Source organism: Hesperophylax consimilis, chromosome 26 (assembly GCF_061612785.1).
Source record: "Hesperophylax consimilis isolate HC1 chromosome 26, BYU_Hcon_1.0, whole genome shotgun sequence".
In the NCBI taxonomy this organism is placed as follows: domain Eukaryota; kingdom Metazoa; phylum Arthropoda; class Insecta; order Trichoptera; family Limnephilidae; genus Hesperophylax; species Hesperophylax consimilis.
In genome coordinates this window covers 22,421,842-22,438,042 of record NC_142861.1, presented here as the reverse complement: position 1 = coordinate 22,438,042, position 16,201 = coordinate 22,421,842, and the positions used below count along the sequence as shown (strand labels likewise).

Sequence of the window (16,201 nt, the reverse complement as noted above, 5' to 3'; positions counted from 1 at the left end):
GATTACATTTTGTATAAGCGTTTTGTATAAAAAGTGTTTATAATTGTGTATAGTGAAGTTATAAGTGTTTATTGTAATATATGTAATATATGGTGAATATTTTATGAGAAACATAAATTGATACAAATTAAATAAAAAAAGTTTCAACTGCTGTGTCGAAAAGCCATAATTTTAATTCTTTTAAATATTGAGGAAGTTTAGTTATCACTTGAATATTTTTCGGTAAAAGATTGAAAGTACGAGGTCCAATGAAACTGCAGTGTGTTTGCATTTGTTTTGTGTTCGTTTGGGGAGTATAAAATACATTATTATTTCTAATGTTGGTTCTGTTTTCATTTATTTCGAATTTATTTTTGTTTTTAAAGATGTATTTCATAGTTTGCAAAATAAATAGTTTACGGAGACAGAATAGTTTAGATTCTTTGTATAACTCATCCGTTGAAAATGTTCTTTTCCGACTATACATAACTTTGATGATATAATTTTGAATTATTTGTAAAGGTTTGATATGTGCATTAAGCGCACCGCCCCATCCTATTATTCCGTATATGAGTGAAGATTGCACCAAAGAAAAATAAATAATTTTCAGTTTTTCAACATTGAGCACTTCTTTTAGTCTGTAAAATGTGTATGTAAGATATCTTAATTTACAGACGGTATTATTAATTTGTGACTGCCAATTTAATTTTGTATCAATAACAATACCTAAATATTTAATCTTTTCAACTTTTCCGAGTTCAAAGCAAGATGAGCATATTTCTTGATTACAGTTAACGTTATGTATTCGAATTTTAAGGTTATTTGGGGGTTTATTTTTACTATTTTTAGAAAAGGTTAGGTAAAATGTTTTATTATAGTTTAAGAAGATTCTATTACTTTCTAGCCATGATGAGACATATGTAATACATTTTGTTGCCTTCAAAAAAGTTTCAGGCCAGGATTTTCCATTCACTATTATTACTGTATCATCTGCGTAAGATACAATTTTACCAGGGATTATAACATCACATAAATCGTTTATGTATATTAGAAAGAGAATTGGGCCAAGCACAGTTCCCTGTGGTACTCCATTTTTTATTCCTGTTTCAGTACTATATACCTTTACCGCCAGCCTCACAAAATACCACGATTCGGGTAGCCATAGTCCAATGGAACTTTGACTCGGCGCACGCTGTTTGCTTCATTCACATTAATACATCGTATTTTATACTCTTCTTGAGTAGATTGGTTATTTGGAGTTCTCATTAAGTGAAGCATTCCCTCATATGGAGTGAGTTCAGAAAAAAAATCTGAGATATCTCTTCCTGAGGGAGTATTAATTGCTACTACCCGTAGTTCTATCTATTTGGGTATGCTCGGAATGAACCACCCACGAGTCGGAAGGGATTTTTTCACCGTTCTGTTTTATCGTATTTCCTCAAAAAACAAATAAGCATACTTCCTGAACTTGATAATAAAACTATATTTTCTATGAGAGAAGTGCATACATATGTTATGTGTTGACTGGATATGACATGAATTGACTGAGTATGACTTGACTGAACATGACGTGACTGTTCCTGTCTTGACCGGACATGACTTGACGGACATTACTTGATCGAAAAATGACCTGACTAAACATGACTTGACCGGGCATGGCATGACTTGACCGGATATGACTTACTTGACATAACTTTACTAGAATGACTCGACTGGATGATTTGATTGAACATGACTTGACCAGACATGCCTCGAATTGATATGACTTGATAGAACATGACTTGACTGAATATAACTCAACAGGACATGACTTTACTTCATGGCCAGATATTACTAGACCGGACTTTATAATAATAATAATAATAATAATAAAGTGTTTATTCCGGTATGTGGGGAGGTTAGTGCAGTCCCACACATTCCATATAGAGATACAATAAAATATATAATCAAAAACAAAAAGATAGAACAGAAAACCAAAGAAAAGAAAACAGAATAAATTGAGAATAAAATAAAATAAAATGATAAAATAATAGAATAATAGAAAGTTGAAGCCTTTAGGGAGCCGTGACTATATTAGGAGCTAGTATTTTTCTCCAGTGTGCGTCAATGCTGGAGAATGGAGTGAGGCGGGCTTCCATAGTGAGGATATTTCCAGAGCTTCTTATCCTTTCCCTCATTCCTGCCACCCTGGATCTAATAAGGGCTGCATATCCGGGAACTCGCCCCTCCGTGAACATACGGGAAGCGCTGCAGCATCTGGGGAGACAAAACATTGTGCGGAAGGCGTTGTTGTACTGGACCCGTAGTCTTTCTATACTACTCTTTTTGTAGTTTGCCCATAGTTCGCACGTGTACAACGTTGCGCAGAAGGAAAGGAAGAGCGTCCTTTTTACTGCGGTACTACAAAGGCGAAATCTTCTGCTGAGCATGTTTGCTTTAACGCTGAGAGCTCTCCTTTGTCTATCAATATCATCATCGTCCATCAGATTACTGGTGATTATGTGCCCAAGGTATTTAGTTCCTTCGGTCACCTTCAAGTTCACACCGTTCAAGGTAGCTGGAGGAACATTTTTCGGGCCTTGCCCATGTCTTATGACCAATAGAGCCGTTTTAGCAGGGTTATATAACATATTTGTTTCTTCAGCATACTCTTCACAGATTTTCAGAAGAATGCGCAGTCCCCTTATAGATGGTGCCATCAGGACCATATCGTCCGCATAACTGACGTTATTAAGACACTGTCCTCCGATGTGGCAGCCTACTCCTGCATTGTTTAGCCTTTCGGTGAGTTCGTCCATGTACAGATTGAACAATATCGGTGACATGCATCCTCCCTGTCTGACGCCACTCTTTAGGAGGAAAGGTTCGGAAAAATCATCCCTCCATCTTACTAAGTTTTCCTGCTGTCTGTGCCACGAGTCGAGGATATGTATGACCTCCGATGATATGCCTCTTTCTCTGAGTTTAGCCCATAGCAGAGGGTGAGAAACCCTGTCGAAGGCCTTGCTCAGGTCTAAGAAACATGCATATGAGGTAGTCTTTTTATTCCTGTAGTATTCCAGGGTTCTTTTTACCGTAAAAATAGCAGTATCGGTAGCAGTTTGCTTTTTGAATCCCATTTGGTTGTCATGGGTTTCCAGACTGGGTCCGATACTGTTTAATAATAGACGTTCGAATAATCGTGCGATGGTGGTGGCAATTGAGATAGGTCTATAGCTGTCTTGAGAGGTAGAGTCCAACGATTTAGATTTGAGAACAGGTGTTATAATAGTTCTTGTCATATTAGTTGGTAAGTATCCGTTCTTCAAGATGTCGGTAAATAAACTCGCCAGCAGTAGAAAAATCGGTCCTCCAGCGTGTTTGATGTGTTCGGTACTCAGTCCGTCATGACCCGCTGATTTCCCAGTTTTCATTTGTCTCAGGGCGGTAATGACCATGTCTGCTGTGATCAATAAGCCGCTGTCTTCATTTGTTAAACGACTCAGTGGTGGTTCGCTTGCGGGGATCGGAGAGGTCGGAGAAGAGGTGGCGAAGTGTTCTGCGAAAATGTTAGCAATAGCTTTAGTGTTCGTTTCTCCATTTATATTGCACGGAATTTTACATCGTATGTTGCAGTGTTTGTTTGTCTTATTCCAAAACTGTTTAAAGTCACGGCTATGTAAAGCTCCAGCTATTTTGTCCATTTGAATTTGTTCGGAGTCGTTTTGACATTTTTTCAATGCTAGTTTGAACGCTGCACGCTTTAACTTTCTTTCCACCGCGATGGAGCCCTCATGGGGCCTACCATTTTCGATCCAGATCATCATAGCGCGTCTCGATTCTGCGTATTTTTGCGCGACGAAGTCATTCCAACCACATATTTGTTTATGCCGTTGTGATCTTTGTTTACGATTGTCAAATGCTTCAATCGCAGCGTGTCGTAGTGCGTCCACTATGTGGGTATATAGTGCCTCGATGTTCGCAATTGCAGGGTTGCCAATTCTCTCATTCGATATAAAATCTTGTTGAATATTTTGTAGAAAAACTTGTGAGGTTATATTATAACTCTGAATGTCACGTTCATTCTTTGGATTCCAAGTTGCTCGGTCAGTTTTCATACATGTATATATTTCGGTAGTTGGTATTCCTTCCGTTTGTATGGTAAGTTCGAGAGGCCTATGGTCTGTCCAGTCCACGTCGTAATATATTTTCATGTCTAGAATCTGCTTGAAGATATTTTTTGTCACCAAGCAGTGGTCCAGCCACCTAGTGGTGTGGTGTGCGTCACTAATATATGTATATGAATTTTCTGGTAACATTTCGGTATCAGCACATATAAGATCATATTCTTTACAGAAGGATTTAAGTTCTATTCCGAAAAGTGAATCTGGATTTGCATTAAAATCTCCGATAATTATGGAGTTGGTGTAATCCTTTTCGTTAATAGTTGCTTGCACGGTGGCGAGACAGTCAACGTACTCTTCGAAGTGATCTGCTGTGCAAGTCGGCATGTACAAGGTGAAAATGCATAAAGTTTCGGAAGTTAGGCTTACCTCGATACCCGCCAATCGGCAGTTACTCAACGGGATCGTGGCAGCCCTGAGACTTTGCCTGTACAGCACCCCCACTCCTCCGTGTGGCCGGCCCAACACTGGCCCTATCGATGTATTGACGGCAGAGGTTCCCAAGCTGTTGTATTCCAGGTGTATGTGGGATAAGAATTCTAAGTCCGACGGGAGTAGCCAAGTTTCCTGAATTAGAACAATATCATGTGTATCACACAGGTCATGGATGAATTTTTCTGAGCTGCGAACGGATCTGCAGTTCACCGATACAATTTTTAAATTTTTATTATGCATTGTGGTGATTGTTATGTACGCGTGATTCTTTATATCTTCTAAAAACAATTCCCTCAGGCCACAGTTCCTCTTCCAGATATTTCTTTAATTCATTTGATTTCACCGCAAGTTTGAATGAATTAAATGGAGTTGTGTGGAAGGGCTTTATTAATTCTACCCTGACCCCATCTAGGCCTTTGTCTTTTAGGTAAGTTGTTACGTCATTCTCTGTCGTATCAGTCGCAAACCTTGATATGTATACTGATGCGGTTATATCCGCAGATTTTAATGCAATTGATTGCGCCTTCCCTCTCATATTATGAATACGTTTCTTCTTACGCATGACTAGTTTGAACCCATCATGGTCGGCAGCGCCTGTTTGCGGCCCTTGCATGTAACCCGCCTGCTTGTTTTCGGCGTTAGCTGCACCGGCGGTAGGTGAGTTTGTGTGCGCAGCTCGCTTGTTCTGTGTGTACAGATTATTCACGTCGTTGTTAGTGTTAGTCGGCGCTTGTGGAGTACTTTTGCAAGCATCTACATATGATCCCGATGCTGCATTTGTGTGGGTATTGTTTATTTTCAAATTACCCACATGTTTGTCACCACTCTGTTTTGATTGAATCGGAGTTTTCGTCTTGCTCTCATTGTGAATATTAATTTTCTTAATTTGATCACGTAGTGAACTAAGTTCTTGCATTATTTCGGCTGTGTTTGTGCTCGATGATTCCCTTAGGTCGCTTTTAATTTGCAAAATTTCGGACTTCATGGCATTGAAATCTTTTAGTAAACGGGAAACGTCCACACTGTCAAAGTTAACGGGCGGCAATTTGTGTAACTGTCTTGCGACGAATATCGGTAGTTTGTCAGGATCTGTCTCCTTCAGGGCCCTCAGAATATCCTGAAGATCGCGGCTGATCCTGCCATCTCCCTTCCGCAGAGTACGCTTCTCCGGAAGCTTATCGAATAAGATGTTCTTGGCCAGCTTTATATCCTCCTCGGTGAAGGCGGAAGTGCACAGTTGTGTGATTGAAACTTCATCTAGAGTGTCCGCTTTATTTTGCATAAATGCAAGACACTCGTTTATTATTATATTGCACGCGTTACAAGTCATCGCGCTACGGTACGTGCTTCTGTCACGGCGGTTACAGAAGGTTCAAACTTTACTTGACTGGATATGACTTGACTGGAAATGACTTGGGAGGGTGGAGTGGGACGATGAGCCGAGATATTGAGATACAAACCGTCGCAATGTACATATGATTTGCTAAAGAATTTAAACCTTTTACGCTTTTATTTTTATACCGTACTGGCCTTCTTCAGATTGGTAAGTTTTACAAATAATATTATTTAATAAGCATTTTGTGCTGCCGGTAAGGTAAGTTAGGAACCTAGCTATTTGAATGTTTTCTTATTGGGGACCATTCCTCGTGCCCTGATTGAGTTACCAGTTCGAGGGATCTACCCATGGTGGAATTTGCATTACAAGCAGTTTTGTCTCATTTCGTATTCATTCGTAGAAATACTGTACGTTTTTCAGTCGAGTCTGCTTTCCATATTTCTGGCGCAAAAACCTTGAATAAAGACCCATAGAGAGTATTATTAAAGTAGGTGGAAGCACGTTGAATAGAAAAACCCTATAAACCGCTTATTACGAATGGTGTCGTGAGTCATTATTTTAAACGCATTCTATGTACCTGAATGTATTTTTGCATGATTAAAAACGTTCAGAATTAATTTATTGTACAACTAGTTGACGTGTACCCGGAGTTGCACGGAGACTTACAAATGGTTTGGTGTAAATTATTGTATTTGTGAAGCTTACTGTGAGGCGATATACAATTCCGTAGTACATTATTTTGATGTATCTCATAAGGTTTAGCCAGCGTTAGCAATGTGAGCGGCCGAAAATATTTTTTTTACTACTTGATTACAAAACATCGACTTTTCTCTACTTTCTTTGAATATAATATGCCTGTATTACATATATAAACCTTCCGGAAAAAATTCTCTAAATGAGAGCGAAAATCCTATCAAAATTCGTTGCGTAGTTTAGAAAAACTGAGCGCACAAACAGACAGACGCAGATAGAGACTTTGTTTGATACTATTTAGAGATTTACTTGTATGTCACCGGATAAAGTGGGTGTAGTTAATCAAAACCCTACGTAATATTAAGGGCCGTCTCGCATGTTTCAGTTGAGTTATGTGAATTTCTCGAGTTACTGCTGTGTTCGTATCTCGTGTGCAAAGAAAATAATGACCTGTTTTGTTTAAGAGACAGCGGGCTATCAGGTCCAGGGTCTTAGGGCACTAGGCGGGATGAAGTTTTGCCCTTAAATAATAGAAAATTCGGGATATACGGAATGGAAGTCGTTTAGCTACGACTGAGATGCACGGACTATCAACGCGACAGCCTTAATAAAAGTTATAAAACATTAGCCCGGCTAGCTCAGTCGGTAGAGCATGAGACTCTTAATCTCAGGGTCGTGGGTTCGGGCCCCACGTTGGGCGCCATTTGTAACATTGTTGCTAATGGATGGGTGATGAAAAGATTAATTGTATAAATTAATGATGGATCTATCGATTGTGACATTAATTGGTAAATTACCGAAAACAATAATCTAGTCATCTACGCACACGCACTAACGCAATGTAGGTAGGTAGTGATGAGAACTGATAAGGAAGATTAAATAATAGAATGTTTTAATATCAACAGACGCTAATTTATTAAAAACAATTATTAAAATACTTGATCAAATAAAATAAACATGAGACTCTATCAACAACTTATCTCCGGGCGTGTCAAGAATAAACGTGTGTTTAACGCCATCTTGATAAAATTTTGACTAACGAACATGTAACATTAATAAATTTAAAACATTTAAATCTTGTAAGGAATGTCTGAGCGGGCGCCAGCGAGTTATAAAATAACTACGCAAGAAGTTAAAATAAGTAATCCCTATTTGAATTATAAGTACATTATTAAAAAGTTATAAGTGAAAAAGACCTTTCGTGATTTGCAAAGTAGACCCTCATTGTTCAGCGTCGCACGAACACACCGTAGACTCCCGAGTCCAGCAAGCAACTGAGGTCGATGAAGTGCGCTCCGCACTAATAGCTCGAAACAGTAGTGCCAATTGTAGAATGTTGACCAATGTTTATTCTAATCGGGTAGGAACTGCTGTCCAGAAGTACGCACTGCTACAGTGTGTCAGTAGAAAGGGTTGTATCCATACGATTTGCAGTGGTATGGGTGAAATATGTTGGCGATACCTTTGTGCGAGCGGTTTCACACTAACTAATAGTTCTGTGGACCTCGTGTCCAAAAAAGTATGTTTCCGATTTTCTTTTATTTAGTAAATTGTGATGTCTGTGCGAATGTATATGAGTGCAAGCGAGATCTTATAAAAGGCGATTCACGTAAGTTGTGTGCCTCTTTTATTACAACAGCTCCCCAATAAATACCAGTACAAGATCATGTATTATTTACTGAGTTACTTCCTCCACACGCCACGATAAAGGTACAATACTCCATACACCACATAAATCAAAACCAAATTTCCTCTGAAATCATCAGATTTGTAAGTAAGTACTTAAATACCTACCTCGAGGCGAAGTGATGTTAATTCATGTGTTTTTAGTGTGAAAATTAGATCGCTTAGAGAAGTAGAACACGTCTTGGCCTTAATAAATAATCGATCATGTTTTTATAAACCACTAAAAGAGTGTCAGCCATACAAAACAGCTTTCCAGTGTAACATCTCGCACTTAACAACCCCTCTCGGATATGATTTTATTGTGTAATATGGAAAATTAAGTTTTTTAAAAATGCATTATTTGAACTTCAAAAAATAAAAATAAATCTATTGGTTTTTGTATTAATGAAAACAGGCGGCTGGTGTTAAGCGGGTATTTCAACCTTATTGCTCACTGACCCCGTGTACCGCCTTTATAATAAACACTTCATTTTACGTAATTTAAATAAGGAATGTCAACCTCGATACAGGCTTAGGACGGGTTGTTTCGGAGAATATCAACAATTCTTCAAATTTCAAAGTTAATTTTCCAGTTTTGTGAAAGATTTTTTCAAGTTCTGTTATTATTTCAGTTTTGTCATGCAACTAGCCTGTGATGATATAATAACAGAACTTGAATAAGACTTTCACAGTACCCGGAAATGAATGATGAATTGTTCAAATTCTCCGAAACAACCCGTCCTTAGTCCTAGTGAGGTTGATTTTTATGTATAGTGAGATGTAATAAATTGCGATCTCAACGAAGATCATGTTTTCAAACTTCCTTCATGTAATTAGGAACAATACAAATATTTATTATTCCGATTTGACAGCTCATAGTGGATCCACGCTCATGCGAACTCTAGTGGAATAAAAAGGTAGTTTCCCACACGGCCACCATTTTGAAGCGGAAACGGGATAAAAAAAATATACTGATGAAATGCCAAGCTGTCGAGTCAAAATAAGACTTCGAAACGTATAGTCAACTATTGCTCACGGTCCATTTTCCTTGTTTCTAGGTACCCATGGCGTGTTGCATGAATAAATTTTCCAATAAAATATGACGTAAAATGTAGATCGTCGTCGGTAGATTTTATGATGATTAAGAAAACAATAAATTCGTCTTTCCGGGGGGTAGTCGTTAGAACCTCGCCCCCACTTTGTCTTAAACTATGTTGCCTTTACCTAATGAAAACATTATAACCAACGTAAAACATTAATGTTTTACGTTGTAGCTCCAGCATTGAATCTTCTTTACTGCGCCGTTGACTAGGCACTTTTCATTTAACTTCCTGTCATAATTGCCTTATATACTAGCGATCGAATTCTTGTAAAACTTTAGCGCAATCTAAGATTAACACAATGATCGAAAAAAGTCGAAAAAGCGGCCTTTCTACTTTAATGCATCCAAATAATACTATCCTGGCTAAAATTTGTAATAATATAAAAAACGTTACGTTATTTTTCGACATGAATGGCGTTATTTTTGGTTGAATTAGCGTTATTTTATGTATAAATAGTTATTAAATAAAAGAAGCGTTTTTTATGTTTGCATTAACGTTATTTGATGTATAAATAAGCGTTGATTTATGGCAAAATTATCGTTATTTCATGCATAAATCAATTATTTTTTATGAATTCGCACTTTTTTTATTTTTGAAAAAGTTCTAGCAGTTTGTATTAAAAGTGATATTATGTTCAATTTTCGGCATTTTTTTCTTAAAAATTCGAAAAATTGATGATGGTTCCTGCGCTGCGTTTTCGACGTGAAGTTTGCAGCCTTTCGTTTTACGACTGTTAAAACCAATGCAAAATTATGTGTAATATTTTTATTTTATTTATTTTATTATATGTAAATACTATGTGTACTTATATCATCGATGGGATGTGTGGGATTGCACTAATCTCTCCACATCCTGGAATAAAGAATTTATTTATATTTATTTATCATTTATTACTTTCGTATTTTAAAATAAGAAAATTAGGTGAATAATAAATTAAAATCAACGGTTTTCGTTTAAAAATGACGAATTTTGTGTGAATATTGACTTCATCGAAATTTTCTAGTACTATAGAATAAAAGTGTATTCATGCAAAAGAATGCTCTAACAAATCATTAAAAACATACGCCACTGAAAATTGATGAAGTCAATATTAAATAAATATAAATAAATTTATTAAATATTGATTTCGAAATAGATTTCGAAAAACTGCCACGATCCCCTTTTCCCACCCCTTAAAGCAGAATTTTGATGCAACTGGATGAATTTTTGAATCTTCAAAATAAGAGGAAAATTTCGCTGAATTCGATGCAACTCGATTTCGAAAAATTGTACATAACTACCGGGCAACTATATTACCGAAAAATCTATAGTTTTTGCCTCGATTGATGAAACTTTCCATATCTAACATTCAAAACAAGAGGAAAGTCACTGTATGCATAAGATTTTTAAAAACCACCCTATACCATTTTCTCATCCCTTATTGTGATGACATTTTGTACATTTCACTCCATGTTCAAAATATGAGGATCCTTACTATCGCGCTGTCACCACCTGAATTCTCTCTCGTGAAGAAAAACACCTCATAAAGACCATTCTACGTCGGGGACACAAAACTTTCTTCGACCTTCTTGACAAAACTAAAGACTAAAAGCAAGTTCAACGAAGCTCTAAGTTCATGGCCCAAATCTTGAATATCGAAGCTCGAAGCTTAAAGCACGTAGCCCAATGCTCGAAACTCATTTTCAAAGCTAAATATTAAAACTCAAAGCTCAAAACTCAAAGCTTAAAACTCTGAGCTCGAAGCCCAAGGCTCAAAGATCAAAGCTCATAGGTCAAAATTCGAAACTGAATCTCAAAGCTTCACTCAAAGCTCGAAGCTCAAAGCGAAAAGCTAAAAGCGAAAAGCTAGAAGATCGATGCTTAAAGCTCAAAGCACGAAGCTAAAAGCTCAAAGCTCGAAGCTCAAAGCTCGAATCTTAAAGCTCGAATCTCAAAACTCGAAGCTGAAATATCAAAGCTCTAAGCTTTATGTTTAAGCTCAAAGTCCAAACAAAACATCATTCTACGTCATCACCCTGATGGACAATCCGTTATTAAGGAGCGTGTTCTCAAAGCCAAATATCTTCTCAAAACGATTTTTTTATTCTCATTCACATGTAGGTGTCTACGAAATGGCTAATTCAGATTTTCAAAAATTAATTTATTTAAGTGTTACATCTGCTTACCTACATCTATATTAAAGTGAAATAACAAGGTAGATCTATATTATAATGTGTGAGATTATTATTATTTTACGAGTATTTAAATTTATCTGAATATAAAATATTACATTACTGTAAGAACTATATAAAAAATAAAATTGATTTCTTATTCCCTATCATTTTTTTGGCTAGTTATACTTTTAGAAAATAAAATACTTAGGATATTGGGATTATTGAAGAAATAAATTTGCTAATAATATGACATTATTTAGGGTTCGGAAACAAAAACAACGTACTTGGCTAAACTGTGAAAACGGAAAAGGTTTATTATAAATATCATGGACAATTAAAGTACCTAAAGACATAATATATTTTGAGTATATTTAAAACAAAAAGCAATCATTTTACTGTAGAACGAACTGATATTTTAAGTTTTTTTTCGAATATGTAAATATGCTTTTCACCAATGACTTCTTATTATTCATAATGCTAACAGTACGGTGAATTTGAATTTAAAGTTTATCATAAAATATTAATCCGAGTGATTTATTGCTTTAAAACTCTCTCACGAAAAAAAAGTTTTTGTAGATATACCTCTGGGAAAATGATCTTCAATTTTAATATAATTTATTTCCATTCTTTATAAAATCATTTAGTATCCACTATTTCAATTTTTTTTCTTGAAATGTAACTGTGCATAATTTTTCGCGTGTAATATGACGTCTGACATTTCACCGTCAGTTTATCTGATAAGGATATTGAATTATGAATTGGAAGTGTTCCGACTTTAGCCAAGAATCAAACCAACGAAAATGCCACCTGTATCTGTATTGAGTAATTGAAATATCCGACAGATGTCTCCCCTAAGGGCAATAATTGTGATTATGTACCAATACATTCAAATGAATTAGTTTATAAATAGGCTTGCAAGCCCATTTTCTTTCTCTTCTCTCTCTAAATAACGGATCAATAACAACAATGAAATAATTACGGAATTCGAGGGTGGTCGTTTTTTGTTACCAGTGATGTGTGTTCTAAAGAATAAAAATTATCAATTATATTTCGTAGTATCATTAATTTAACGAGGCCATTATTGTAACAGGAAGTTTATGTTAGAAAAAGTTCTGGACGCCTGAGGAAGATATGCCACGATCAAGTGAACCAAATAATTATGTGAGGTAAAATGAGGCGTATGTGTTGAAATAAGAAACACGTGTGAGCAGAATATATGTCGTGGAGGAAATGGTAGAGGACGTCGAGGTCACCCAAGGAAGACACGAAAAAAATAGGTATAAGGCTGGTGTAAGCGAAATGGACAAGATTAAGAAAGAAGTGCTTAGATTGTTTGGGTTAAGAGAGCGAATGAATTAAAAAAAGGATAGTGAGATTATATGACGTGGAAGTGAATGGTAAAAGATGTCGGGGACGCCCGAGGAAAACATGGCACGATGAAGTGAATCAAATACCTGCAAAATGTACTTTTTCAATTATTGAAAATATTATTATAAAATTTTATGAAACTACAACCCTGTTTACTAGAATATACAACCCCAAAACTTTACCCCATACTATTAATAACCCCGAACAACGCCGGGTTCAATTCAGTTATTTATATGAAGGAGGTTTCTGTAGCAGAGGTCGTTTGTTTGATTTTTATACAAATCAATCGCGATCGCTGATATTTTGCACATTCGACCTTCTAAGTTTGATTTTTAAAAACTCTGTGTAAAGCCCAAGCAACGCAGGGGAAGTACAGCTCGTGTATTATAATAGGCCACTTGCATCATGTTTTTTATTTTTTTTTCCGGTTAAGGAAAATATTCTAAGACATTCTGTACTATTATTATTTTTTTAATCGTATTTTTGAAACCCTGGGGATTTTTTGAAAATTTCAATCCGAAAAATCAGACCTTTTTTTATAAACCGGAAAGACGGGACATAATTTTATAGGTGAGAAAAAACAATGATTACATAGCCGAAAATCATTTAAAAAAAAGAACGTTTTCCACATGAATGACACAGCAGAATAACGAGGCATACCAAAAATATTACATCTCACAAATATTTTTTTCCTTGATCCATCTTATTGATCATAAATCATTATAATGTACAACGTCTATATTTATAAATCCAATGTAATATACTTGTACTTGTAAATTATAATAATAATAAGAATATTATAAAATTTGATTTTGATAAAATCAGCACCATAACCATTATACCTCTAAAACACGTACCGACATCTAAATTGTACGGGGTTCTCTTCACATCTGTCAAAAATTCAAACCAAATGAAAAGTTCGCAGAGAAAAAACAATAAATCTAGTGAACGAATTCAAAAATTCGCCTGAAATCAAAGTGATGCCATATAAAAAAATTAAATCAGTGTGGAATTTTACAAAATTAATAGGAACATTTTCAGTAGACGGGACATTTTCATGTAGTGACGACACGAGCCCAAATAATGGATTTATTTATTTAAAAATAAAAATAAATGTACATTTCTACAAAATTATACTAACATTTTTGTAATCTTAGTAAAAAGATCTATCCACACGATTTTTTCCAAGTCGTTATGAAATCCATGCAAGTGGCCTATTGCATTCGCTTCCATTTAAGTATAACGTACATACAGAGACTACTGTTTCATATTTTGTTTACCTTGTCAAAGCGTGTGTTATTTAAAAAACACATACATAAAATATTATGTTCGATAAATAATACAAAGAATTTATTAAAATAACAAGTATTTTTCTCAAAGCTAAAATATCATAGTCGAATGTAATGATCGGCAATGGCAGACAAGTTTATTTTAGAAATCATCAAAGTCAGTTTGTTAAAAGGTGTTTTTACTTGGAAAAATATTGATATTTATGCCTTTTTTACCAAAATCAAAATAATTACGTAACAAAGACGGGTTTCGAATAAAATAATTGGAATAACAAGACCACTACTACTATATGTTTTATATCTAACCATCGCACCAGAGCGGAGTAAATCTACACTCGTATCGCCCTGGTGAAAAACCAACATTCAGAATAAAAACTTCGCTTGAAAAGACTTTAGTCGTTACTTCAATAATTGCAAAAATAAATAATTATAAGCAATAATTAGTCGCCTGAAATATCAATACAAATTGAAAATATCTCCTGAGTGTAAAAATAAATGCCGCCAACAGAAATTGAACCCGTACCTTCTGATATACCTTCTGTCAGGTTCTCTGAAACCACTGAGCTATGTCGGCTTATTTCCAACCCGCCAAATAAATCAATATGTACTAGTACCTCAATCAACAATTACCGTTTATTATATTTTTTTCACCTGTAAACAACCAACTTTATTTTTTGTAGGAAAGGCTTTGTTAGGGCTAAATTTCTCACTAGATGGCGTCGAGACATATTATATCTTCATTTGCTGGTGAAATATTTATTTTTATTTTTTATATATATAATTATTTTTTAATATAAGCAATAATTACTCGGAGATATTTTCAATTTGTATTGATATTTCAGGCGACTAATTATTTGTTATCCTTTATGCTATGCATAAAACCTTGTCTTAGATTATCATTAAAAAAATAATAATTTCTAAAATGCTTTGTGGCCTCATTGTAATTATATGAAAATAAAATACTTTGTATACACCACTATTTAATCAAGGGGATCGAAATGTTTCGAAACCAAAGGTTTCTTTGTCAGGATATATATATATATATGAAAATAACAGTATTTTATTTTCATATGACTGATGTCGTGATTACATCTACCGTACTCTTCTCCATATCCCTCCCTTCCCCACTTCCTTCACTCACTGGCTCCGGATAGTGCGGAGCAGTTGGGACTCTTGTGCTGTATTCACGTTAAATTTTTCATCTCTTTTATATTGTGCTTTAAACGCGCAAATGCGTAATAAAAGAGAAAACAAAATTTCATAATATTTTTTTGTTCGCTTTACGAAAGCCTTTTCTGTTAATCCTCTAATCCTGTTTCAAGTATCTACGCACCTGGGCTACTCTCTAAGACCTTCAAATCGACTGTAAAATTTCCACTAACACCTTGATTTCCCGGAATTCAGCTAAAAAAATATATTGGGAATAATAAATTGAATGAATATAATGAATATTGTTTACACCATTAGCTTTAATAAAAAAATATCAACATGTTTAAAAACCAACACCCATTCACAGTTGATGTTGGCTTCATGAGAACGGATCATTTCTTGATCATTGTATGGGGAACGAGCTACCGTCATCTGTATTTCCTTCTACATACTATCCGGGCCTCTTCAAGACCCGCATCAATAAATCCCTTCCTGCAGCCCTTACCTAAAACCACCCCACAATGCTGGCCAACCAGGTGGCGACATATTTCCCCTGAAGGTATATTTTTGTGAGGAGTCTGAATGAACTTATATAACGTATAACAATATATTAAATCCAAAGTAGTTTGAGGGGTTTTGTTAAGAACTTTACAGGGAAGGGTTGTAATTATAAATCTGCGTAAATTAAAAGCCATAAAAGTGGGGATGTTCTTGTACCGTATTCAATTAATCAAGTTGCTTTACGGGCGGTCATTATGTTGAAGATGTTGTCATTTTAACGACTTGCTGGTGATAAATCTGCTTGAAAACATTTTCTTGAAAAATGATTTTAAGTAAGAGCTACTTGAAGTTTTATTAACATATTTTA

At 35.5% G+C, this 16,201-nt stretch overlaps 1 protein-coding gene and 1 non-coding gene across 2 annotated transcripts in view; both read left to right on the top strand.

The window, feature by feature from the left end:
• The window catches only part of LOC149411302 (diacylglycerol kinase eta), a 608,003-nt gene that overhangs the window by 141,053 nt on the left and 450,749 nt on the right, over window positions 1-16,201 (top strand). The window lies entirely within an intron of this gene.
• TRNAK-CUU (transfer RNA lysine (anticodon CUU)) lies at window positions 7,234-7,306 on the top strand. Its single transcript has one exon. It is a non-coding gene; the product is annotated as a tRNA-Lys (tRNA).